The sequence below is a fragment of the Aquarana catesbeiana genome, linkage group LG01 (genome assembly GCF_042186555.1).
Source record: "Aquarana catesbeiana isolate 2022-GZ linkage group LG01, ASM4218655v1, whole genome shotgun sequence".
In the NCBI taxonomy this organism is placed as follows: Eukaryota; Metazoa; Chordata; class Amphibia; order Anura; family Ranidae; genus Aquarana; species Aquarana catesbeiana.
Genome location: NC_133324.1, coordinates 454,310,334 through 454,335,523, shown reverse-complemented (window position 1 = coordinate 454,335,523; position 25,190 = coordinate 454,310,334). Strand labels below are relative to the sequence as shown.

At 43.0% G+C, this 25,190-nt stretch overlaps 1 protein-coding gene across 1 annotated transcript in view; it reads left to right on the top strand.

The window, feature by feature from the left end:
* The first annotated feature begins 8,639 nt into the window (after window positions 1-8,639).
* The window catches only part of LOC141148939 (antiviral innate immune response receptor RIG-I-like), a 171,229-nt gene continuing 154,678 nt past the window's right edge, over window positions 8,640-25,190 (top strand). The window contains exon 1 of the mRNA XM_073636850.1: window positions 8,640-8,767. The gene's annotated coding sequence lies outside the window, so the exon portion shown is untranslated. The remainder of the gene's footprint in view (window positions 8,768-25,190) is intronic.

The following is a 25,190-nucleotide window of genomic DNA, read 5'->3' as shown; positions in this document are numbered from 1 at the left end:
AGTAGGCAAATGGGATAAGGCATACACAGGCTCCTATCCGGAGTGGCGTAGACGCGTCCTAGCCAGTCAAGCCCAAGCTCAGCGGTACATATGAAGTAAAAGATGCCCAATAGTATAATACTGTTTAATCCAATTTATTCGAATAGAAATTGCACTTACATAAAAGAAGTTAAAAACAGCGAGAAATTGGAGCCGGCCGGCACTCAAACAATACTCCCATCCTCACAGGGCAAACGTGGTGACGTCAGCACGTCCCTCCCAGACGCGTTTCGTCACACGCTGACGTTTTCAATGGGGAACGGGAAGCATGCTGAGCCACCACGTTAAATACACATACCAAGCCTCGCCTTGAGTTCCGTAAAAGGAAACACGCAGCGCCATCTTGGATATGGGCAACTATGTACTGTAATGCCAGAAACTGAAACCAGCGAACAGTCAGAAGCCCTCAAATTAAATATAGCGTCAAGAAATATTAAAACAACATACATATGCATACATCATTGCAAGATGTGCTCAAACATATTTAAAATACCATCTATATAGGAAGTGAACACATACTATAGCCTGGCAAAGGGTAATAGATAAACAATATTTAAAATACCATCTATATAAAAAGTAAACACATATTGTGGCCTGGCAAGGGTAATAGGTAAACAATCAATGTCAGACTTCAGAGATCCAAGACAATATATCCCCCATAATGTTACCCATACCACATGGGTCTCAATAGTAAATACATTATCTATGCGATTAGAAATAATTGAAAAAAAGGATATAATAAAGAAAAAATATATAAAAAATATATAAAATAAAAATATTACAAAAATTATTAGGGATAAGTTTAGGAATAAACTTGGAATTAAAATTAATGCAAATCTATTCATACTTAAGCAAACCGTAAATTAGGCAGGGTATCATAGACAGACTGAACCATACACAACCACCTCAAGGAGACAGGTAACATGGCCCGACTCAGCCCAAAGATATTTTATCCAAGAAATGAATAATAAAACCCATAGTTTGAAAAAGGATCAGAGTTCCAGGATGCTCACTGATTCAAATGTACCCAATTCACCCCTTGTATATAACAAAGTAGGATATATATGATTCACCCCTATGTGCAACCACAATCACAGATCAGGAATTGTCAATGAACGCATTGACGTCCACATCTATATTAAGTCCATAGGGCGTATAACTTTTAATTCTATGGACCCAGGACATCTCTAGTTTAGAGATGTCCCGTACCATAGAACTTCCTCGCCAGTGCGGTTGATAACGGTCAATGCCCAAAAAAAGGGTGCTGGCAGGGTTCCTGTCGTGTATTAAACGATAGTGTTTGGAAACTGAGTGATTTTTAAAACCCGTCAGAATATTGGTGACGTGCTCATTGAGCCTCACCTGGAGGGGGCGTTTAGTCCGCCCCACATATTGCAAGCCACAAGGGCATTGCAACATGTAGACCACCCCTATGGTGGAACAAGTAATAAATGGGGTGATAGGGTGGGCTCGCCCAGTTACCGTAGACACAAAAGACTGAGTTCTCCTCTGGGGATGTTGGTCTAGTGGCTGTCCCTGCTTGTCCCTACTCAGCATCATTTGGTGTGTTTTTTATTCTACCATCCATGCACTCCAAGTATTTCTTTCCCAAGCTTTTGGCTTAAAAGTACCTCTCTTAGAATACCTCTTTCCAGTCCAGCATTCCCAATCTTGAAGATACCACCCAAGGCCCATATTTACAATGGACCCTGAACTGGAACTAATTCCCCAACCTTTTTACAGGTTTCCTTTACTCCAGAGGTAGCTACTCTCTGGCCAAGAATTGGGTTGACAGGTACTGCCCCTGTCACCGTTGCCGCTTTTTTTTTCACTACTTGTCAGAACAATTCCCTGTCGTGACTATAGTCCTTCAAAAAATTAGCCTGGAGATTTCCCAAACTCAGTAATAGTTCAATCCCCCCCCCGTGGACTTTTCTGAAGTATTCTAAAAGAAATGCTTAACGAAGGTGTCATGGTTATGCAGTAATGTGTGTCTGTCAGCTCACCTTTCCTCCTGTGTTCACCTTTAGAGGCCAGCCACCCTCACCTGACTGTTTAAGTAATCTTCCCTCAGCATAGCTCCACCCGGCCTCTATTAGGAAAACTATATTAACCTGGGCATTGCAAGCCAACCTTCCTGTTCAACCATTGTGTGTTAACTTTCATGTGTACTTGCTGTGTTTCCTACGTCTGATTCCAGTTACCGACCTTGGCCTGTTCTCGACTATCCCTGTCTGCTTGTGACCCTGACCTTTGGCGTGTTATGTTTATCCTTGTCTGCTAGTCCCCCCCTGACATTTGGCTTATCCCTAACTATCCTTCTTGTTCCAGCCTGCTGCCTCCTTCCTCTTCTCCTGTAGTCTACTGTGAGTGTGAGCTGTGAGACCCTGGGGGCCGCGACCTGTAGCCAGACTGCGGCGCAGTCCATCCTCACCACTAGAGGCTCTGGTGAACACCTGCTGGCTCCTAGACTCCGTGCCCTGGGGAATCTATGCTCTAGCTCCCAGTGGGATCTGTGTTAGTGATCCAGTAGACCGGCTTCCTGAACCTCCCGGGGGTCAATCCGCAGCAGTCAGTGCTAGGGTCCACTACGTTAGCGGTGCACTCCTGACTCCCACAGAGTGCATCTGTCACCTGGTCTCAGGTGACCTGACAGAAGGGCTGTTACTTCTGTTATCTCAAGAATGATTAGCACAAACTTGGATAATCAGGACCCTATGCGTGCTTGTAGTACAGGAGGCAGTTAACTGAGGCACACCTAATTTCAATATGATTTGTAGCAGTTACAATATAGCCAGTGTTTACAGGTCTAATTACAAAGCTCACAATCCCCAATTAGTAGTTTCCAAAGAGACATACTAGGGCTGAAACCACTAATCGACAACCAATCAATCATGAAATTAATCGATTACTATTTTCACAATCGATTATTCTGCCAGTAACACAATGGGGTTAAAAAGCAAAAACAAAATGAGCCCTCTATAGTACAAAAAAACCAACGCCACTGTAAATATTACTTTCACAGTTCTACAGTAAAACATGAACTTACAGTAGCGACTATGCGCTCCTCCCTGCATCACAAAGGGCCAACCCTAGCCTTCTCAACCTCATTATGTTAATAAACTTCCTAGACTTGGCTCACATCTATGTGCCCTCTGGTGCCTCCTGCAGAAATGCACCACAGTTCACCTACATGGCTTTCCATGAGACACGTTCACATCTATGCTCTCCCCAGTCGCAGCATATTTGGAAAGGGTCAGGGACTCCCTCTTCAACGCAAAACAGCGCCTTTTCTGTTCAATACACTTCAATAGAGAAGCTGCAGAAAAGCATGCAATGTGCCCCTGCAGCAACCCGTGTTTTTTTAATCTGGCCAACAACAAAAATGCCCAGGTGGAGCTCCTCCTCCTTGGCAGGGCCCTGAGAGACCACCCTTTCCCCCTTCTTGTCAGGATCCAGAGAGATCCCAGTATTGGCAACTAAGGGAGAATTCCCACTGGCAACAGGAGGAACCAGATTGGGAACCAAGAGGACCCCCAAGAAACCTAGAAGAGGATGCAGAGGGGGGGAGAAAGAATAACAAGAAAAAGAGATCAATAGGTCAGGGTATCTTTAATTTAAATGATGCAGAATTTACCTCTAATTAATTAAGAGTTTTGGAATTAGGTTAAGGCTCGATTCACACTGATGCGTTTTTTGATGCATTTTGCATTTTGCAGAAATGCAGGGAAATTTTTTAACATGGGTTCCTATGGAACGTGTTCACATCAATGCATTTTTGTGCCTCTGCGTTTTTGGAAAGGGTCGGGGACTTTTTTTCATGCAAAATGCAGCATTTTGCATGTAATAGAATTCAATGGACATGCATACAAAACACAAGTACCACAATTTTGCAGCGTTTTTGCCAAGATTTGGGTTTTGCTGTTTTTTTTTTTAATTTCTTTTTTTTACATTGTATATAAATGGTTGCTACGCAACCGCATTGTAAATAAAAAAACAATGTAAAAAACAAACAAACCGCAAATCGCGGCAAAAACCCTGCAAAAACGCATGTTCAAAAACGCGTCGATTACCGCAAAAAGCACTGCAGAAACGCTCAAAAGCAACATGCATAGATGTGAATCAAGCCTTAAAGTTTGCACCAGATAAAGAACTAAACAAATTGAATGCATATATAGATGCAGAGAAGTTCATCAGAAAGTTGAGTGTTTATAGTTTTTTTGCAGAAAAACAGACCAATAAAAATGATTTTACTGCAGTTTTTTAAAATAGTAGTTTAAGAAATAAATCAATTTTTAATCCCAAAAAAAATCATCCAACCATTTTTTTAGAAAGTTTAAAGTCTATGGTAGAAAAAGACATTTGATTACTCAAAACCAAACCCAGACACAAAAAAGGTAATATACAGAAGGGCATTGAAGCTTTAGAAAAAATAAAAAATGTAGTGATTAGGGCAGCTGATAAAGGGGGTGGGATTGTGTTAAATGAGGAGGATTATAAATATGAGCTGAATGGTATCTCCCACTATTCTAATACATATAAAAAGTTTAAAGGGAAACCTACAAATAAACTGAAGGCTAAATTGAAGTGTTTAGTGAAAACAGACCTCAAAAAAGATATTCTAACAAGGAAGGAGGTCAGATATCTTACACCAGATGCACCTCAGGTACCAATAATATATAAATTATCCAAAATACACAAACATACTGAATACCCCCCCGGTTGACCTATAATTAGCAGCATAAACTCTGTGTTTTTGTGAATCAGAGAGGATCCATGTGACTGAAGACGAGCAGCTCCCACGCGCGGAGCAGGCATCCCCGCAAAACACAGGAGGCCGCTCCGCGCATGCGCGCGACATCAGCTCCTCGTCCGAAGGTGGACACGGAATGCCGCCGGCAGGGTTGGAGCTCCACCCGGTGGTAGATGTTAAAACCACGGGTGTTGCTAGAAAGGGGAGATGCCTAGAGTTGCATCCCCCCACCCTGCCGGGAAGCCACCAGATCAAGCATTGACACCCCAAGGTACAGGGGGAGGACAAAAACAGCAGTCTAGTATCTGGGGGAGAAAGAAGAGAAAACCATAAACATAATTAAACTATTTCAACTTTACATCAATTCATATATTACAATGTCGAAAAATCAAACCTACTGATACAATGTAAATGCATTATTTTATTTTTGTTATATAATGAGCAAGGAAAGAAAGAAAAGGTACACTGTGAAAACTATGACCTAAAAAGGCATCAATCAAGAGAAATGCATTGAAATTCCCCAAAGCCTGTTTCCAGGAAAATAATTACCAGAAAGGATGGATAGATGTTCATGGGAAGGCAGTAAAGGGCATATAAATATTACAAAGATTATCATCATAAGAATTTATTAATATCATAGACATGTGTATGTATATATATATATATATATATATATATATATATATGTATTATTGTACCCGGAGAGGGCCAAGTTCATATCCAGGTTGAAAGGCAATGCCATATTATGAAATGGGTGCCAACAGCTACTTCCTCGATGAGGGAATGGCAAGTGAAGTAATGTTTAAAAAAAAAGAAAATGTATTTTCTTGCCCCCTTCATTCTCCTCCACATTTCTTCAACCATATCATCCTAACTGGTCTTTCCTGAATTGAACCCCTTCAAGAAAGGGATATATAGACCTGGATGTGTGGTGGTCCCGAGTCTATATATACATTTTTGCTCGATTTGTAAGAGCCTTTTGTTCCAATCGCCACCTCTTCTCGGAATGTGAATCCTGTCTAAGGCGGCGAAAGCAATTTTTGGCATTTTGTAGTGGTGTTGGGTGTCACATGTCTTCCTAAGGTGAGGTAGATGTTGCCTATTTCCATGCTATAGACATGTTTAGAAGTTCTGCACCAAAATTTCTGCCTGGTTTTACCCACATAAAATGCGCCGCACTCTCAGGTCATTAAATAGACTACTGCAGGAGTATGGCAATCTACAAAATGTTTGGGTTTGAAAACCTGGCCGTTGGGAAGCGTAAATACTTTTTCCTTTCTTATCTACGGACAGTGAGCACAATGTCCGCAAGGAAAGGTCCCATATATGGAACAATGTTTTTTATTGGATTTGCAATATTCGTTTTTCATCAATTTGTCTTTTAAAGACGCAACCCGTTTAAAAGTGATAGAGGGAACCGGAGGGACAAAATGCTGGACTTTGTCATTATCTGTAAGGATGGACCAATGTTTTGCAATAATATTGCGAATTTGTTGATGTTATCGTGAGTATCGTATGATAATACGTGAAGGATCTACTTCCTTCCTACTTCTTGTCTGTGGTCTAAAAAACATCATCACTGCCTTCACTTTTCCTGGGCACAGACACTTTGATTAGAGCCCAGATATAGTTATAATTCGATGGGATATTTATTTTCTCCAAACAAAAGCTTGATGTACAGTGATATATATACTTTTAGTAATCTGTAAAAAATACACTAATACATACACTCTTTTAGTAACCTTTATAAAAAATTTAAAAAGAAAGTTAGAAAATTTTTATTTCCTTTCTTTTTTTGCTCCTGAAATAAATTGCTCTTTGCTCCTTACATTACATATAAACATTATATGCATTTGGGTTAGAGCATTGATATAACCTAACACATTTCAACACATATACAATATACTAATCTTTATCCTCATGGTAACTTTCAGGTGACCTGTTTCTCCTTTTCCCTCCTTTGGCCTTGTGCGTGGGGGGCACTGTTTATCTGTGACCACTTGCAAGCCTCACGGGTCAGTTTTGCCTCCCCATTGAGGGTGCAAGCAGGGACGACTTTTCAGCAGAATCCAGGACCACAAGTGGGGGAATCTTCTGTTTTCTTTTATGCTCTTTTAAAGAAGTCTCCGGATAAACGAGTCCACACGGTATAGAGGGTAAATATAAAGTGACTACCTCAGACTAATACATGTATAGGATATATTAAATAATATTAAAATGTTGTTTTTTTCTGATGTACTTGTAGAAATATAAGGACCCCCTGAGGAAGACCATGACCCAATAAGGTTGAAATGCATCTGGGTTTTTTCCAACATCGGATAGTATAACCATGTTCAATATTGCAGGTAGCATCGTTGGATGCATACCCTCTATAATAGTTTTCATATATTACTAATTGTCTGATCTGTTATCCAATCCATCGTGTCTTGTATCATGTAAACCGGAGCTCATGTTTTACATTTTTGTACTGTTTAATCCATGTCCCGAATATTTTGTTAATAAAACCTATTTTTTATATAAAACTCTTTCCGATTTATATTTGTTGCTAAAAAAAACCCCATGGGAAACCTTCAATCTTTTTTGCAAATTACTATTAGAAGATAAATCAAAAAATAGAAATATTGGGTATGAAACAACTTTTTTGACAGATTTCACTGCATATTTTAAATCTATTGAGAGTATAATAATGAAATGCTTTTTATTAAGAGACAAAACTTTAAGTGGTTTTCTCCCTAAAAAAAAACAAAATGTCTCTACCAGAGAGCCCAAAATTTGAGAAATATTATAGTCCCCAATGTTCCCCAAGAAGCCCATTACATTTCTGGATCAGACAGGCTTATTTTGCTGTGGTAGGTGTGTAGGGTGTAGAACCATAAAAAAGAGAAAAAGAAAATTGAATACTTTTAAATGAAATAGTCTTGGTAGAGAGTTTAAAATTAAGATATTTATAACTTGCCAGACTACCCATGTGACCTATCTTGCAGCCTGTCCATGGGGGCTGCAATATGTAGGTCGCACGACAAGAAAAATGGGAGTAAGGGTCAACGAACGTATTAATAATATTAAAAAAGGATTCCCCAAGCATAGCCTATTGAACCACTTTAGATTGTACCACAATCGAGACCTTAGTCCAGTGATGGCAAACCTTGGCACCCCAGATGTTTTGGAACTAGATTTCCAATGATACTCACCTACACTGCAGAGTGCATGAGCATCATGGAAATGTAGTTCCAAAACATCTGGGGTGCCAAGGTTCACCGTCACTGCGGCCTAGTCTTTTGGAATTCTGTGGGATAGATAGAATTGAGAATTACAGGGAGGTATCAACATGACCAAAGCTGTTTCTATGAATGAAACAAAATGGATATTTGACCTTAATACTTTAAGTCCTGCATGCTTAACATAGATATTGATGTCAATTGTTTAATTGTTTGTATAGTCTGTTTTTTTTCTATTGATTCTGGTCTTATTATCAGGCCAGTGAAATGCAATATCTGTAATGCCCACTAGAGGTCTCTTTTGTACAACTGTGAAAGCCTCTTGTTCTAAAATTATTAATTCTTAGTGGTAATATATAGAATGGCCTTTAGAGGTCAGTGTTGATTTCCAGTTCAGCGATTTTTAACTAGAGCTCAGCGTCTGTTAAAGTTTTTTTAATTTGTTAAGTGATAACATAAATAAAATAGAACCATCTTATGATAGATTAACCTTTTTGTATTAAATATATTTGATTATGTTTGAATCCTCAGCCATCCTTAGTTATTTTACAATCGGATTGACCCAGCCTGGTTGTGGATTGTATATAAAAGGGTTAGACGTATCCGAGCACGTGATCCCTGATGACGTCAGACGTGGGCCGACAAAACGGCATTGGGTGGTGTTCTTGAGATACGTCATTTCCAGTCAGCTGGAACGCAGGTGGAGCACAAACCGGCATTTCCAATAATATACATGCTGATCCTTTTCTTCTTAGATGTAAGTGCAATATAACCTTTTTAAAAATAAATTATTTTTAATACTACACTATGAAAGCGCTCTTTCCTCTCCCTCTTTATCTTTATATGGCATCTTTGGGGCTTTGAATATAGTATTTATCTGCATATTGAACGAGTGACAGCAGCAACTTGGATTCCATTTCCGTGATCTCATGTGTGATACCCTGGGATTTCTCCCTCTATGCACATCTTGACTCCCTATAATAGTGGTTAATTAAGTCTGGTGAATGTGTAGTGTGTCTGCATGCTGGTGGAAAAAGAGACCTATACCCACTATACTTTCCTATACTCACAAAGGACGTTATTTGCACTTGGGATATACTATGGACTTCACATTTATGTTTATTCACTTATTTTAATTGGTGTTGCGTATATGTATTCTGTATACTCACTGTGATGATGTTTAATTTATGATTTCTTTATAGGAGCGCGGTTATTTTGGTTTTATTCATTTTTTTTTGTTTTGGAAATTGTGAAGTTGACCGCCCAAGCATTACAGCTATTCAGATGGATAAACACTGAAGAAATGGCTGCACTCCAAGATCCATCAAAATTCTTGTTTAATAAATGAACATCCCAAGTGTTACAAACAGTTCAAATGGTAGACGCGTTTCACACACTAACAGGTGCGCTTATTCATTACAAAGATAAGTCAGCATTTTTCTCCTTATATAAACCTATCCAATATAGCAACAGGTGATACAGATCATTAAATTGCGGACTTCTTTCTAGCCACATGTGATTCACATATACATTAATGAGAAAGAAAAAGACATATAAACTTGCACATATTTGGATATCCATTCATAAATAGGGTTAATGGTAGTTATGAGGATATATCGATATAGACAGTTCATGTGCTATGAAAAAACAGGAAAAAATGTGTACATATGAAGTATGTGTAAAAATATAAATGTGTGTATAGAAGAGAGAAAACGTCCAAATTTAAAAGCATTATAACCTATTCATATGCCAATGGTTAAAAATGAATATATGTTTGCTATACTCCAATATACCTGAGTAAATATATAAGTAAATACATATATATTTGGCTAGACCCACAATAAAAACATTAATCAAAAAACATGGGGAAGCTATCAAGGTATAAGGATGGAAGGAGGAGGAGTATAAAACGAGACAAAATTGACCAAAATCGATCAACGGTATATGGTTCATACAGGAAAAAGATATCCATTGATTATCTGTTCCATATGACCTCAGTACCATGGTGCGTAATTAGATAGATGAATTCATGTACGGTTAATAAATACATTTGTGTATGTATATATATATATATATATATATATATATATATTGAACAATATGGGCGGTAAAAACGTGGCCCAAATTTTAGATCGCCCCTATGCCTTCTGCAGTCTATAAGAGAGACTTGTATTCAATAAATGGATTAAGTGGCCAATTATCCTGGGAGTGCATAGTATCATATGAAACAATATGGGCGGTAAAAAAAAAAAATCACGGCCCAAATTTTAGATTAAACCTATGCCTTCTGCAATCTATGGGGGGGGGGGGGGGGGGGGACTCGCATTCAATAAATGATTTGAACCACCAGCTATCCTGGGTATGCACAATACCATATGGGACAATATGGACAGTAGAAACACAGCCTAAATTTTAAATTGTCCCTCTGCCTTCTGTAATCTATAGGAGGGACTTGTATTCAATAAATGAATTGGATGACCAGCTATCTTGGGTGTGCATAGTACCAGAAACAAAACTATCATAATTACACTGCCATATTTGCGCTAAAATTTAAGGAGACACTAAAAAAAAAAAAAGGACCATATCAATAGACAAACACATCACAAGCCAAAAAATAGTAGTAGTATATAGCTAGGAATGGATGTGGCAAAAGGCAAAAAACAAAGAACAAAAAAGGGGGGGGTTAACGGGGCTGATAATATACTGCCGGAGAAGATATATATTTGGCTAGTCATAAAAATGAGTAACATCCCACTGAAAAAATTCGAGTGGCGCGTCAGGGCCCATAATTTACTGCGGCATTGCTGGCTGATGATTGGCCAAGCATGCACTATGACCTGCATGCTTGGCCAATCACAGCGCCGTCTGTACAGAGAGCCGTAATTGGCCAAAGCCAGGGTGGCTTTGGCCAATTATGGCTCAGGGGGTTTAGTACACGCCCCACACTATATAAGGCCGCCTGCGTGGCGGCCTTGTGTAGTGTGTTGCGGCGGAGAGAGATAGACAGAGAGAGAGACAGTGTCATTTGATTTAAGTTAGATAGTGTAGGCAAGCAAGTCAGCTGCACTTACGGTGTATTGTGTATATATATTCATCCTAGATGTTGTACGTGTGTGTATATATATATATATATATATATATATATATATATATATATATATATATATACTGTATTCAGTTTAGCTAGATCCGTTCCTGTTATTCTCTTCCTACTGACAGGCAGGCAGGTGTTTTTACAGTATTTACAGTATTTACAGTTAGTGTACTGTGTCCTTTGCACAGTGTGAACCTAAAACTACCTGAAGAAAATTGGTGGTGTTTTTCTGATCCTATTAGTACCACAGGCAGGCAGCTACAGTATTTACAGTTAGTGTACTGTGTCCTCTGCACAGTGTGCACCTAAAGCTACCTGAAGAAAATTGGGGGTGTTCTTCTGATCCTAATAGTACCACAGGCAGGCAGCTGCAGTATTTACAGTTAGTGTACTGTGTCCTCTACACAGTGTGCACCTAAAGCTACCTGAAGAAAATTGTTGGTGTTCTTCTGATCCTATTAGCACCACAGGCAGGCAGCTGCAGTATTTACAGTTAGTGTACTGTGTCCTCTGCACAGTGTGCACCTAAAGCTACCTGAAGACAATTGCTGTTGTTCTGATCCTATTAATACCACAGGCAGGCAGCTGTAGTATTTACAGTTAGTGTACTGTGTCCTCAGCACAGTGTGCACCTAAAGCTACCTGAAGAAAATTGGTGGTGTTCTTCTGATCCTATTAGTACCACAGACAGGCAGCTGCAGTATTTACAGTAAGTGTACTGTGTCCTTTGCACAGTGTGCACCTAAAGCTACCTGAAGACAATTGCTGGTGTTCTTCTGATCCTATTAGTACCACAGGCAGGCAGCTGCAGTATTTACAGTTAGTGTACTGTGTCCTTTGCACAGTGTGCACCTAAAGCTACCTAAAGACAATTGCTGGTGTTCTTCTGATCCTATTAGTACCACAGGCAGTCAGCTGCAGTATTTACAGTTAGTGTACTGTGTCCTCTGCACAGTGTGCACCTAAAGCTACCTGAAGACAATTGCTGTTGTTCTGATCCCATTAATACCACAGGCAGGCAGCTGCAGTATTTACAGTTAGTGTACTGTGTCCTCTGCACAGTTTGCACCTAAAGCTACCTGAAGACAATTGCTGGTGTTCTCATGCTAATAATACTACAGGCAGGCAGTTGATTCTGCTAGCTGCAGTATCAGTATATATATACATCCCAGCTTTGTGCAGCTACATCTCACTGCAGGCCATTAGTATGTCTGGAAGGCCAACAAGGAGAGGCAGACAGTCACAAGCCAATAAAAGAGGGTAAGCAGGCTCTGTGTCTAGAGGCAACAGTGCTGGTCATGTAGATGGTGCATCCTCATCAGCACGTGGCCGTGGGACACGCTTGTCCTTTTTTCAGCAGCTGGCCGTGTTGAGCCGCAACATGCGGAAGACTTGGTAGAGTGGATGACCAAGCCGTCCTCATCCTCCTCATCCTCTCTCACCCAGGCTCAGGGTACTTTTTCTGGCAAAGCAGCTGCCAACGCGGCCTCTTCCCTGGGCTCAATGGCATCAGTCACCCCTTCCCCAGCCCCACCATGTCCTCCTGAGGAGTCCCCCGAACTGTTTGACCACAGTGTTGGGTACATGCTCCAGGAGGATGCCCAGTGTTTTGAAGGCTCCGATGATGGTACCCAGCTAGAGGCAGGCAGTAACGTCAGCCCAGAGAGAGGGGGTGCCCAAGAAGGACAGCAATCTGGCAGTCATGTTCCCCCAGCTGCAGCATACTGCAGGTTTGCTCCAGTGATGAGGAGGGGATGATGAGGTCACTGACTCCACGTGGGTGCCTGATAGGAGAGGAGGAGGCACATTTCCAATGAGGCAGGATGCCCTCCAGGTGCCAGCTTATGGGCAGCACACGACTGCATCACAACGCAGAGCTCCGCATGTGCAGGACGCTGCTGTCTCTGTGCGTTATTCCAAAAGTTCTTTGGTGTGGGCCTTTTTTGAGACGAGTGCATCAGATCCCACTGCTGCTATTTGCAACATACGTCTCAAGCGTATCTCGCGTGGCCAAATCATCACCCGCTTGGGCACCACATGCTTGACCAGACATATGTCTACCTGCCATGCAGTTCAAAGAACAAAGCGGACCTCTCCTTGCTCCTCATCAGCTGGGATCTCCAACCCCACTATTCCTTCAGTCCTCTCTGAAACCTGCACTGAGAGGAATGAAGGTGTAGAATTAGGGGTGTCACAGCCAAGTACTTGCGGGCAATCTGCTATCGGTACACCAACGTCAGATTGTAGCAGGCAAATTTCCCTGCCCCAGCTGCTGCACCGCCGAAAGAAGTTCACTCCCAGCCATCCACATGCCCAGCGGTTGAATGCTAGCTTGGCTAAATTGCTAGCACTTCAACTGCTGCCTTTTCAGTTGATAGACTCTGCCCCCTTCCGTGAGTTTGTGGAATGTGCAGTTCCTCAGTGGCAGGTTCCCAAACACCACTTTTTCTCAAGGAAGGCGATTCTGGCTTTCCACCGGCATGTGGAAGGCAATGTCTTGGTCTCGCTGGACAGGGCGGTCAGCGGTAAGGTACATATTACCGCTGACTCATGGTCCAGCAGGCATGGACAGGGACGTTACCTATCTTTCACCGCGCACTGGGTGACTCTTCTGGCAGCTGGGAAGGATGCAGGACAGGGTGCAGTAGTGTTGGAGGTTGTTCCGCCACCACGCCTCCAAAATTCTACTAATGGTGACTCTGCCACACCTCTCTCCTCCACCCCTCCTCTTCTTCTTCCTCCATGGCCTCTTCCTGTGCTGATTTGTCCTCGGCACCAGCGGCGCTCCGTAGGCGTTCAAGGGGCTATGCAAGCACGCAGGCAAAAAGATGCCATGCGGTGCTTGAGCTGCTGTGCTTGGGGGACAGGAGCCACACTGGGGCAGAAATTCTGTCAGCTCTGCAGGCGCAGGTTCGGAGGTGGTTGGCGCCACACCAGCTCAAGCCAGGAATGGTGGTTTGCGACAATGGCACCAACCTCCTCTTCGCCCTCTGACAGGGACAACTGACCCATGTGCCCTGATTGGCTCACGTCCTTAACTTGGTGGTGCAGCGGTTCTTGGGCAGGTGCACGGGCTTACAGGAGGCAGGCCAGAAAAGTCTGTGTGCATTTCCGCAGGTCATATAATGCCAGTGCTTGGCTGGCTGACCTCCAAAAGGAATTTAACCTGCCCAAGAACCGCCTAATCTGTGACATGCCCACCAGGTGGAACTCAACGTTGGCCATGCTGCAGCGGCTGCACATGCAGCAGAGTGCCATCAATGAGTACCTATGCGACTATGGCACCAGGACAGGGTCAGGGGACCTTGTTTTTTTTTCCCCACACCAGTGGGCTATGATCAGGGATGCATGCACTGTCCTGTCACCATTTGAGGAGGCCACGAGGATGGTGAGCAGTGACAGTGCATGCATCAGTGACACTGTCCCTCTTGCCCACCTGTTGGAGCACACGCTGCGTGGAATAATGGACAGGGCACTTGAGGCAGAACAGAGGGAGGAAGAGGTTGACTTCCTTACCTCTCAAAGCCCCCTTTATCCAGACAGTGTTCCTGCGTGCCCGCTGATCACACAGGAAGAGGAGGAGGAGGATTGTGTCAGCATGGAGGTGGAGCCTGGCACTCAGCATCAGCAGCAGTCTTCAAGGGATCATTTACAGTCCGAAGAAACCCATGGACTTGTATGGCTGGGAGGGGGTGGCTGCGGAACATGTCATCTTTAGTGACCCAGAGGACTCTGGACCGAATGCCTCAGCAAACCTACACTGCATGGCCTCCCTTATCCTGCAAAGCCCGCGGAAGGATCCTCGTATTCGTGGTATCAAGGACAGGGATGATTACTAACTGGCAACCCTTCTTGATCCACGTTACAAGGGTAAGGTTGTGGACCTTATCTTGCTGTCACAGAGGGAGCAGAGGATGAAACATCTTCGGAAGGCCTTGCAGAAAGGTTTGTGCAACACATTTCCAGAGCCTGGGAGGTTACAATTTCCTGGTCCTCCTGGACAACGAGTTGCTGAGGCTTCGGTCAGTCACAGAATGTGGAGAAGGTGGCCGTCTGACCGATGCATTCAGACAATTCTTTAGTCCGCAGCCCCAAGGTCTGATCGGTTCCAGCAACCATCGCCAACGTCTGATTCACATGGTGCAGGATTACCTAGGGGCAAGATCAGACTTGGACACCTTTCCCACTGAAAATCCTCTGGGTTACTGGGCCTTGAGGATGAATCACTGGCCAGAGCTTGCACAGTATGCAATTGAGCTACTGGCCTGTCCTGCATCCAGTGTTCTTTCGGAACGCACATTCAGTGCTGCTTTAGGCTTTGTAACCGATCACAGGGTGCGCCTGTCCATCGAATCGGTCGATCGGCTGACCTTCATAAAAATGAATCAGTCTTGGATCACCAGCTACCAAGCACCTGATGCTGATGTAACTGATTGATTTTTTTTTTAATGTGAGATCCCTTTAATACTGCTTATACTGATGCTGAGTGACTATCCTGTTATGCTGAGTGACAATCCTCTTCCTCCTCAATTTTCATGCTGATAGCTTGTAAGAACATTTTTGGTTCTGGGCACCGCCACCAGTGGCCAAGGCCCAATTTTTCTGCCCCTGTTTAACAGGGGTGCGTAATTGCAATTTTTGATGCAATACTTTGCAGCAGGGCTCATTCCTGCACTCCAACTATAGCATCTGTGAGGGGTTGCAGTATTGTGGCACCAGCACCAGTGCCCAAGGCCCAATTTTTCAGCCCCTGTTTAACAGGAGCGTATAATTACAATTTTTGATGCAATACTTTGCAGCAGGGCTCATTCCTGCGCTCCAACTATAGCATCTGTGAGGGGTTGCAGTGTTGGGGCACCAGTGCCTAAGGCCCAATTTTTCTGCCCCTGTTTAACAGGGACATGTAATTACAATTCTTGATCTAATATTTCACAGCAGGGCCCATTCCTGCGCCCACCAAGAGTAACTGTGAGGGCTTACAGTGTTGTGGCAACACCACCACCACCACCAAAGGCCCAATTTTTCTGTCCCTGTTCAACAGGTGCATGTAATTACAATTCTTGATATAATATTTCACAGCAGGGCCCGTTCCAGCGCCCACCAAGAGTAACTGTGAGGACTTACAGTGTTGTGCACCACCACCACCAAAGGCCCAATTTTTCTACCACTGTTCAACAATGGCATGTAATTACAATTCTTGATCTAATATTTCACAGCAGGGCCCGTTCCTGCGCCCACCAAGAGTAACTGTGAGGGCTTACAGTGTTGTGGCAACACCAACACCTAAGGCCCCCAATTTCTGCAGAGTATATAGGGCAGGCCCCTACTTTCAAACATCCAGCTTACAAACGACTCCTACTTGCAAACGGAAGGAGACAACAGGAAGTGCGATGAAATCTACCCCTAGGAACAGAAATTCTCTCCTGTAAGAGTTAATATGGGAAAAACGTGTCTCCTCTTCACTGATGCTTTATCACCAATCCTTATTTCACTAAAACCCCAAATTTTCAAAAAACATTTGTCATTGGAACAGAAAGTGAGGTGAAATCTTCTGAAGAGGTGCACAGACAGCAAAACAAATTTTACAGGGGTGATAACTCTTCCCCATGTTTTCCAAAAAGCTTAAAAATAGATTTTTTGGCTGGAGCTACACTTTAAAAATGTACCAGTTCAAAATTACAAACAGATTCTACTTAACAACAAACCTACAGTCCCTGTCTTGTTTGCACCGCCTGTATACTGCTGTTCAGAGTATATAGGGCCTTGGGGCCCCACGCCTTTCCTTTTTTTAATTTGGGTTCGGGGTTCGCCTTAATATCCATACAAGACCCAAAGGGCCTGATAATGGACTGGGGGGGGGGCACCCATGCCGTTTGTCTCACTGATTTTCATCCATATTGCTGGGACCCGACATTACATTAAAGGCGCAAGCAGTTTTAAATTACTTTTATTCCTTTACAAATGTCATTTTGTGCAGGGACTATTCTAAGCACGGGAAACACGCGCCACTTTACAGGCATACTATAAACACCCCCCAGGTAGGATATTTAAAGGAATATTTCCATTTTTTTTGTTCACTTTAAGCATCATTAAAATCACTGCTCCCGAAAAAACGGACGTTTTTAAAACTTTTTTTTGCATTGATACATGTCCCCTGGGGCAGGACCCGGGTCCCCAAACCCTTTTTAGGACAATAACTTGCACATTAGCCTTTAAAATTAGCACTTTTGATTTCAAACGTTCGAGTCCCATAGACTTTAATGGGGTTCTAAAGTTCGCGCAAACTTTTAGTCCGTTTGCAGGTTCTGGTGCGAACCGAACCGGGGGGTGTTCGGTTCATCCCTAATTTCCACTGACTACATGGCTGCAGCAAGGACACCCACCCCTTGAAATGCAGCCATGTTAAAGATTTGATAGTTCTGCTTTTAAAGAAACTAGGGGACAGCGATTGACCCAGAGTGGGAGCTCTGCGTGGTACATTGATTCCTCCCCGCCGAATACTCGCACAAGTCTCATCCGCATACAGAACAGGAAGATGTCTACTTACAATCTCTCTTATCTCTTTGAATTCCATACTATAAGGAGTAGGTAAAGTCATTCTGTTTTGATGCTGATTTTGAGCGTGCATCCTTTTTCTACTGATAAGGTCTATTCTGTTTTTATTCTTGCCAATTATCCAAGCCCTATTGATCATCCATCTTGGATATCCTCTTTCCAAGAACCGTTGGGATAAAGATGCTGCCTCACGCTTATAATCAACATCATCCTGACAGATTCTACTGATTCGTAAAAACTGTCCCACAGGGATCCCCTTAATGGTGTGTCTAGGCTGTCCTGATTGAGCTACAAGGAAGGAATTTCCCGACAAAGGCTTTATATAGAGAGTAGTGATAACCTCCCTTAAGGAGTACATCCAAGTAGTGTATCCCAACATTTTCAGCCTCACCAGTGAAGGTGAGGTTTTTATTGTTATAATTAAGGTACTCCAAAAATTAACCTAATCTAGATGTACCATCCTCCATGATGAACAGGAGGTCATCTATAAATCTCAAATAAAGTCTAATGGAGGACCTAAAGGGGCTCTTCCCTCCAAAGATGCGAGACCGCTCCCACCAACCCATATAAAGGTTGGCTAATGAGGGCAAAAATGTGGCCCCCATCCCGGTCCCGCATCTCTGGAGGTAGAACTCCCCATCAAATAAAAAATAATTGTGAGATAACAGATAATTAAAAACTTCCACAATAAATCCTCTCTGTTCAATTGGTAGGTCTGTGAGTGTTATAAGGAAGAAGGCTACTGATACAATAGCTAGGTTGTGTGGAATGGACGAGTATGCACTCGCAACATCACATGTAACCCATGAATAATTGCTTCTCCATTCAAAACTCTCTACGATTTTTAGAAGGGGATTTGTATCTTTGAGATATCCGGGAAGTTGCTGGACTAAACTTGCTGCACATTTATATTTTTTACACATACTTCATATGTACACATTTTTTCCTGTTTTTTCATAGCACATGAACTGTCTATATCGATATATCCTCATCACTATCATTAACCCTATTTATGAATGGATATCCAAATATGTGCAAGTTTATATGTCTATGTCTTTTTCTTTCTCATTAATGTTTATGTGAATCACATGTGGCTAGAAAGAAGTCTACAATTTAATGATCTGTATCACCTGTATCACCTGTTGCTATATTAGGTTTATATAAGGAGAATAATGCTGACTTATCTTTGTAATGAATAAGCGCACCTGTTAGTGTGTGAAACGCGTCTACCATTTGAACTGTTTGTAACACTTGGGATGTTTATTAAACAAGAATTTTGATGGATCTTGGAGTGCAGCCATTTCTTCAGTGTTGATCGTATGCAGAGACGAGCCTAGGCAGGCACCCGTGATATCATTAGGCTTCCTGTCTCAGCGGGTTCTTTTGTTTGGATATTCAGATGGATACTTGGGGGATGGGGCCATCCATTCGTGCCTGAAACCCACTACTCAGTCCATGGGGCCTGTGCAGCATACAGGGCTCACCCAGGTTCATTCACCAGCCATGAGTACACAGAGCCCTCACAGATATACATGTTTGCCCACTATCCACACACACGGTGTGCTAGTGACAAAGAGCCGAACTTCAAGGCCCACTCACCATGCTCCTGGTCTCTGTGCTGCGGATACCAGATACCTATAGCCTGAAGGTTTCTTGTGGTTTCACGATAAAGCCTCTCCCTCTGCCTATCCACCTCTGGATAGCTAGACCAGGTTTAAGACACTGTTGGATACACCAAGGCGCGGGAAGTTTCTCAGGGATGGACTATCCAGCTTAGTCTAACGGGGTGCTTCCCGGTACACAAACAGCAACTGGAATCCACTTCAGACACATAGTTACATAGTTACATAGTAGGTGAGGTTGAAAAAAGACACAAGTCCATCAAGTCCAACCTATGTGTGTGATTATGTGTCAGTATTACATTGTATATCCCTGTATGTTGCGGTTATTCAGGTGATTATCTAATAGTTTCTTGAAGCTATCAATGCTCCCCGCTGAGACCACTGCCTGTGGAAGGGAATTCCACATCCTTGCCGCTCTTACAGTAAAGAACCCTCTACGTAGTTTAAGGTTAAACCTCTTTTCTTCTAATTTTAATGAGTGGCCACGAGTCTTGTTAAACTCTCTTCTGCGAAAAAGTTTTATCCCTATTGTGGGGTCACCAGTACAGTATTTGTAAATTGAAATCATATCCCCTCTCAAGCGTCTCTTCTCCAGAGAGAATAAGTTCAGTGCTTGCAACCTTTCCTCATAACTAAGATCCTCCAGACCCTTTATTAGCTTTGTTGCCCTTCTTTGTACTCGCTCCATTTCCAGTACATCCTTCCTGAGGACTGGTGGCCAGAACTGGAAAGCATACTCCAGGTGCGGCCGGACCAGAGCCTTGTAGAGTGGAAGAATTGCTGAGCCTATCATCTACTAGGACCCCCAGGTCCTTTTCCATCCTAGATTCCCCCAGAGGTTCTCCCCCCAGTGTATAGATTGCATTCATATTTTTTCCACCCAAATGCATTATTTTACATTTTTCTACATTGAACCTCATTTGCCATGTAGTCGCCCACCCCATTAATTTGTTCAGGTCTTTTTGCAAGGTTTCCACATCCTGCGGAGAAGTTATTGCCCTGCTTAGCTTAGTATCGTCTGCAAATACAGAGATTGAACTGTTTATCCCATCCTCCAGGTGGTTTATAAACAAATTAAATAGGATTGGTCCCAGCACAGAACTCTGGGGAACCCCACTACCCACCCCTGACCATTCTGAGTACTCCTCATTTATCACCACCCTCTGAACTCGCCCTTGTAGCCAGTTTTCAATCCATGTACTCACCCTATGGTCCATGCCAACGGACCTTATTTTGTACAGTAAACGTTTATGGGGAACTGTGTCAAATGCTTTTGCAAAATCCAGATACACCACGTCTACGGGCCTTTCTTTATCTAGATGGCAACTCACCTCCTCATAGAAGGTTAATAGATTGGTTTGGCAAGAACGATTCTTCATGAATCCATGCTGATTACTGCTAATGATATCGTTCTTATTACTAAAATCTTGTATATAGTCCCTTATCATCCCCTCCAAGAGTTTACATACTATTGATGTTAGGCTAACTGGTCTGTAATTCCCAGGGATGTATTTTGGGCCCTTTTTAAATATTGGTGCTACATTGGCTTTTCTCCAATCACCTGGTACCATTCCAGTCAATAGACTGTCTGTAAAAATTAGGAACAACAGTCTGGCAATCACTTGACTGAGTTCCCTAAGTACCCTCGGATGCAAGCCATCTGGTCCCTGTGATTTATTAATGTTAAGTTTCTCAAGTCTGATTTTAATTCTGTCCTCTGTTAACCATGGAGGTGCTTCCTGTGTTGTGTCTCGTGAAGACTGAGGAGAAGAATAAATTCAATACCTTCGCCATCTCCCCATCCTTTGTAACCAGATGTCCTTCCTCATTCTTTATGGGGCCAATATGGTCTGTCCTCCCTTTTTTACTGTTTACATACTTAAAGAATTTCTTGGGATTTTTTTTTGCTCTCCTCCGCTATGTGTCTTTCATGTTCTATCTTAGCCGTCCTAATTGCACCCTTACATTTCTTTTTGCATTCTTTATAAAGTCTGAATGCTGAGGATGATCCCTCAACCTTGTATTTTTTGAAGGCCTTCTCCTTTGCTTTTATATGCATTTTTACATTGGAGTTAAGCCATCCAGGATTATTGTTCGCTCTTTTAAATTTATTACCCAATGGGATACATTGGCTAATGCCCTTATTTAATATGCTCTTAAAGCAAACCCATCTCTCCTCCATATTCTTTGTGCCTAATATTTTATCCCAATTTATGCCTTTTAGCAAGGTTTGTAGTTTAGGGAAGTTGGCTCTTTTGAAATTCAGTGTCTTTGTGTTCCCTTCATGTTTCCTATTTGTGTGATTTATACTGAAACTAAGTGACCTGTGATCGCTGTTACCTAAATTGCCCCGTATTTCCACATCCGTGATCGGGTCTGTATTGTTGGTAATCAGTAGATCCAGTAATGTATTATTTCTAGTTGGTGCGTCTACCATCTGACCCATAAAATTGTCCTGCAAGACATTAAGGAACTGGCAAGCCTTAAATGAATGCGCGGTTCCCTCCGCCCAGTCTATGTCTGGATAATTAAAATCCCCCATTATGATAACACTTCCCATCCTTGCTGCTAATCCAATTTGTGATAGGAGATCCGTCTCCACTTCCTCACTCATGTTAGGGGGCCTATAGCATACTCCCAGTATTATTTTCCCCTTAGCTTCATCCCTTTGGAGCTCTACCCATAAGGATTCCACCTCCTCTCTAGCTCCCTCAGTGATGTCATCTCTCACATTCGCTTGTACATTTTTCTTGATATATAGGCATGCCCCTACCCCTTTTTTACCCTCTCTATCCTTGCGGTATAGGGTATACCCTTGAATGTTTGCCAGCCAATCATGAGAGCTGTTGAACCAGGTCTCTGAAATTCCCACAAAATCCAAATCCTCCTTGTACAACAGTATCTCAAGTTCACCCTTGTCCGCCATGCTCCTGGCATTGGTGAACATGCCACATAGTTTAGACCGGTCGCATATTGTCCTCGTATTGGGTGTTTCGAGATTGCAACTAGGACTTGCTACTATACTCACCTTGTGTTTTTGTGCTTTGGTTAACCTACCACTAATGCCCCCAATACTACCCTCTGGAATATCTTGCGCGCTGGCTATCTCTGTCTCTGGACCCTCCCCCCCATCGCCTAGTTTAAAAACCCCTCTAACTTTTTGGCCATCTTCATTCCCAGCAGATCTGCACCCTCCTCATTTAGGTGCAGTCCGTCCCTTCTATAGTACCGGTTACCGACTGAGAAGTCGGCCCAGTCCTCCAGGAACCCAAACCCCTCCTTACTACACCAGCTCTTCAGCCACTTGTTTACTTCCCTAATCTCCCTCTGCCTTTCTGGTGTGGCTCGATGTACCGGTAGTATTCCTGAGAAGCCAGAGGCTCAGTCCAATGCCATTTTATTATGACAGTCACAGTTCCAATAAAGTAATACACCTCTCTCTCAATCCTCCATGCTCTGCATCCTCCATTTATTTATGACAAGTCTCTGTGAGTATGGTAGACTACCTCTGTACCCAGCTTCAGGGGAACCCTTCCAAGGGTAATCTAAAGGGTCAATCTCAGTCTCTAGATAGTTCTTTCACCCATGGCTCTTCTTCTTCTCATAGCCAGCCTTCAGCAAAGCTCCACCCAAGCTATTTAGAAGATCCTGCAAGGGGGGAAATTAAAGCAAAACTTCACCCAAAAGGTGTTTTCCCCCCAATCCTTGCCTGAAGCCTTCTGTGATACATCACAGGTTCCAGAAGACTGCTGGACCATTCACAATGCACAGCGGGCTCACACAGGCGCAGTGGGCAACCACCTATGAAGCTGCAAGGAGTCATACCTGGCTGCCCACAGTTAAGATGGCAGCATAGGGGAGCAAAGACCAGTGAAGAAACTGGCTCAGTTGAGGACAGCGCTGGATCCCTTGGACAGGTGAATGTTTATTAAAAAATCAGCAGCTACAGTTTTTGTAGCTGCTGACTTTTAAGTTTCACACATATGACTGAAGCTCCTCTTTATCATCCTCCTCCCTGGAGGGATTTTAAACGAGAAATACACTTAAGTGGAGCAAAAAGTGGACCTTGCTTACATACTGTACTTAACCCCTCTAAAAATTGATGTTGCACAGACTCATTGTTTCGAGTATCTGGTATAGTCCTGAAAACAGCTCAGGCCAGAGTCTTCTTTCCAGAGCAGACACTTCAGACACTCTGGTTTCATGTTCAAACTCTTCTGTCTAGTGCAGTGCAACCCTCCACTGACAGCTCTGGAGCTGGGGGAAGTCCTTCCCTCCCATCTTTTGAAGGATTCTCATGACAGACGCCAGCCTGTTGAGCTGGGTTAGAGTTTTGCACACCCTGTTGGTGCAGGTTACTAGGTAGTTCTTGGAGTCTTCAGGTAATATGGCTGTCTTTACATCACTAAACCATCCTACCAGAGGATCATCTGATTCGCATTTAGTCGAACAATGCCACAATGTTCATCATCAGTTTATCATCAGATGAGCTGTAGCAGGCCAGTCAACTTCCTCCACCCCAAACTCGCTCATCCATGTCTTTATGGACCATGTTTTTGCACTGGTGCGTAGTCATGTTGGAACAGGAAGGGGCCATCCCCAAACTGTTCCCACAAAGTTGGGAGCATGAAATTGTCCAACATGTCTTGGTATGCTGATGCCTTAAGAGTTCCCTTCACTGGAACTAAGGGGCCAAACCCAACCTCTGAAAAAGTACCACACCATAATCCCCTCTCTGCCAAATGATTTGGACCAGTGCATAAAGCAAGGTCCATAAAGACATGGATGAGCGTGTTTGGGGTGGAAGAACTTGACCAACCTCAGTGCTGACCTCAATCCGATAGAACACCTTTGGGATAAATTAGAGTGGAGACTGAGAGCCAGGCCTTCTCGTCCACATCATTGCCTGACCTCACAAATGCGCTTCTGGAAGAATGGACAAACATTCCCATAGACACACTCCTAAACCTTGTGGACAGCCTTCCCAGAAGAGTTGAAGCTGTTATAGCTGCAACGGGTGGGCCAACTCAATATTGAACCCTACGGACTAAGACTGGATGCCATTAAAGTTCCTTACTTTTATTGTTTCACTTTAAGCATTATTAAAATCACTGCTCCCGAAAAAACGGCCGTATTTTAAACTATTTTTTGCATTGATACATATCCCCTGGGGCAGGACCCAGGTCCCCGAACACTTTTTATGACAATAACTTGCATATTAACCTTTAAAATTATCACTTTTGATTTCTCCCATAGACTTTTAAAGGGTGTTCCGCGGCTTTCGAATTTGCTGCGAACACCCCAAATTGTTCGCTATTCCGCGAACAGGTGAACAGCCAATGTTCGAGTCGAACTCATGTTCGACCCGAACATAAAGCCCATCCCTAGTGGAGAGATTTGGCAGACACTGAGGTGTAGATAGAGAAGAGAAGGGGTCCAAGAACAGAGCCTTGGGGGACCCCTACAGAAAGGAGCAATGGAGAGGAGGAGACAGAGTTGTAAGTAACACTGAAGGAACGCTGTGATAGGTAGGAGGAGAACCAGGATACAGCAGAATCTTGGAGGCCAAGGGAACAGAGTTTATTGAGAAGGAGAGGGTGGTCAACAGTATCAAAGGCCATAGAGATGTCAAGTAGTAGGAGTATGGCCATTGGTTTTAGCAGTTAGTAAATCATTAGTGAGTTTTAGTAAGTCAGTTTCTGTGGAATGTTGTGAGCAAAAGCTAGACTGTAAGGGGCCAAGAAGGTTATTTTCACTGAGGTAGGAGCTAAGACAGTTGTAGACTAAACCTTCTAGAAGTTTAGAGGTGAATGGGAGCAATGAGATGGGTCTTAAGTTGCTCAGGTTGGTGGGGGAGGGGGGTCCAGTGATAAGCCTACCTGTAGGTACAAGTATCCAAGGGAAGTTGT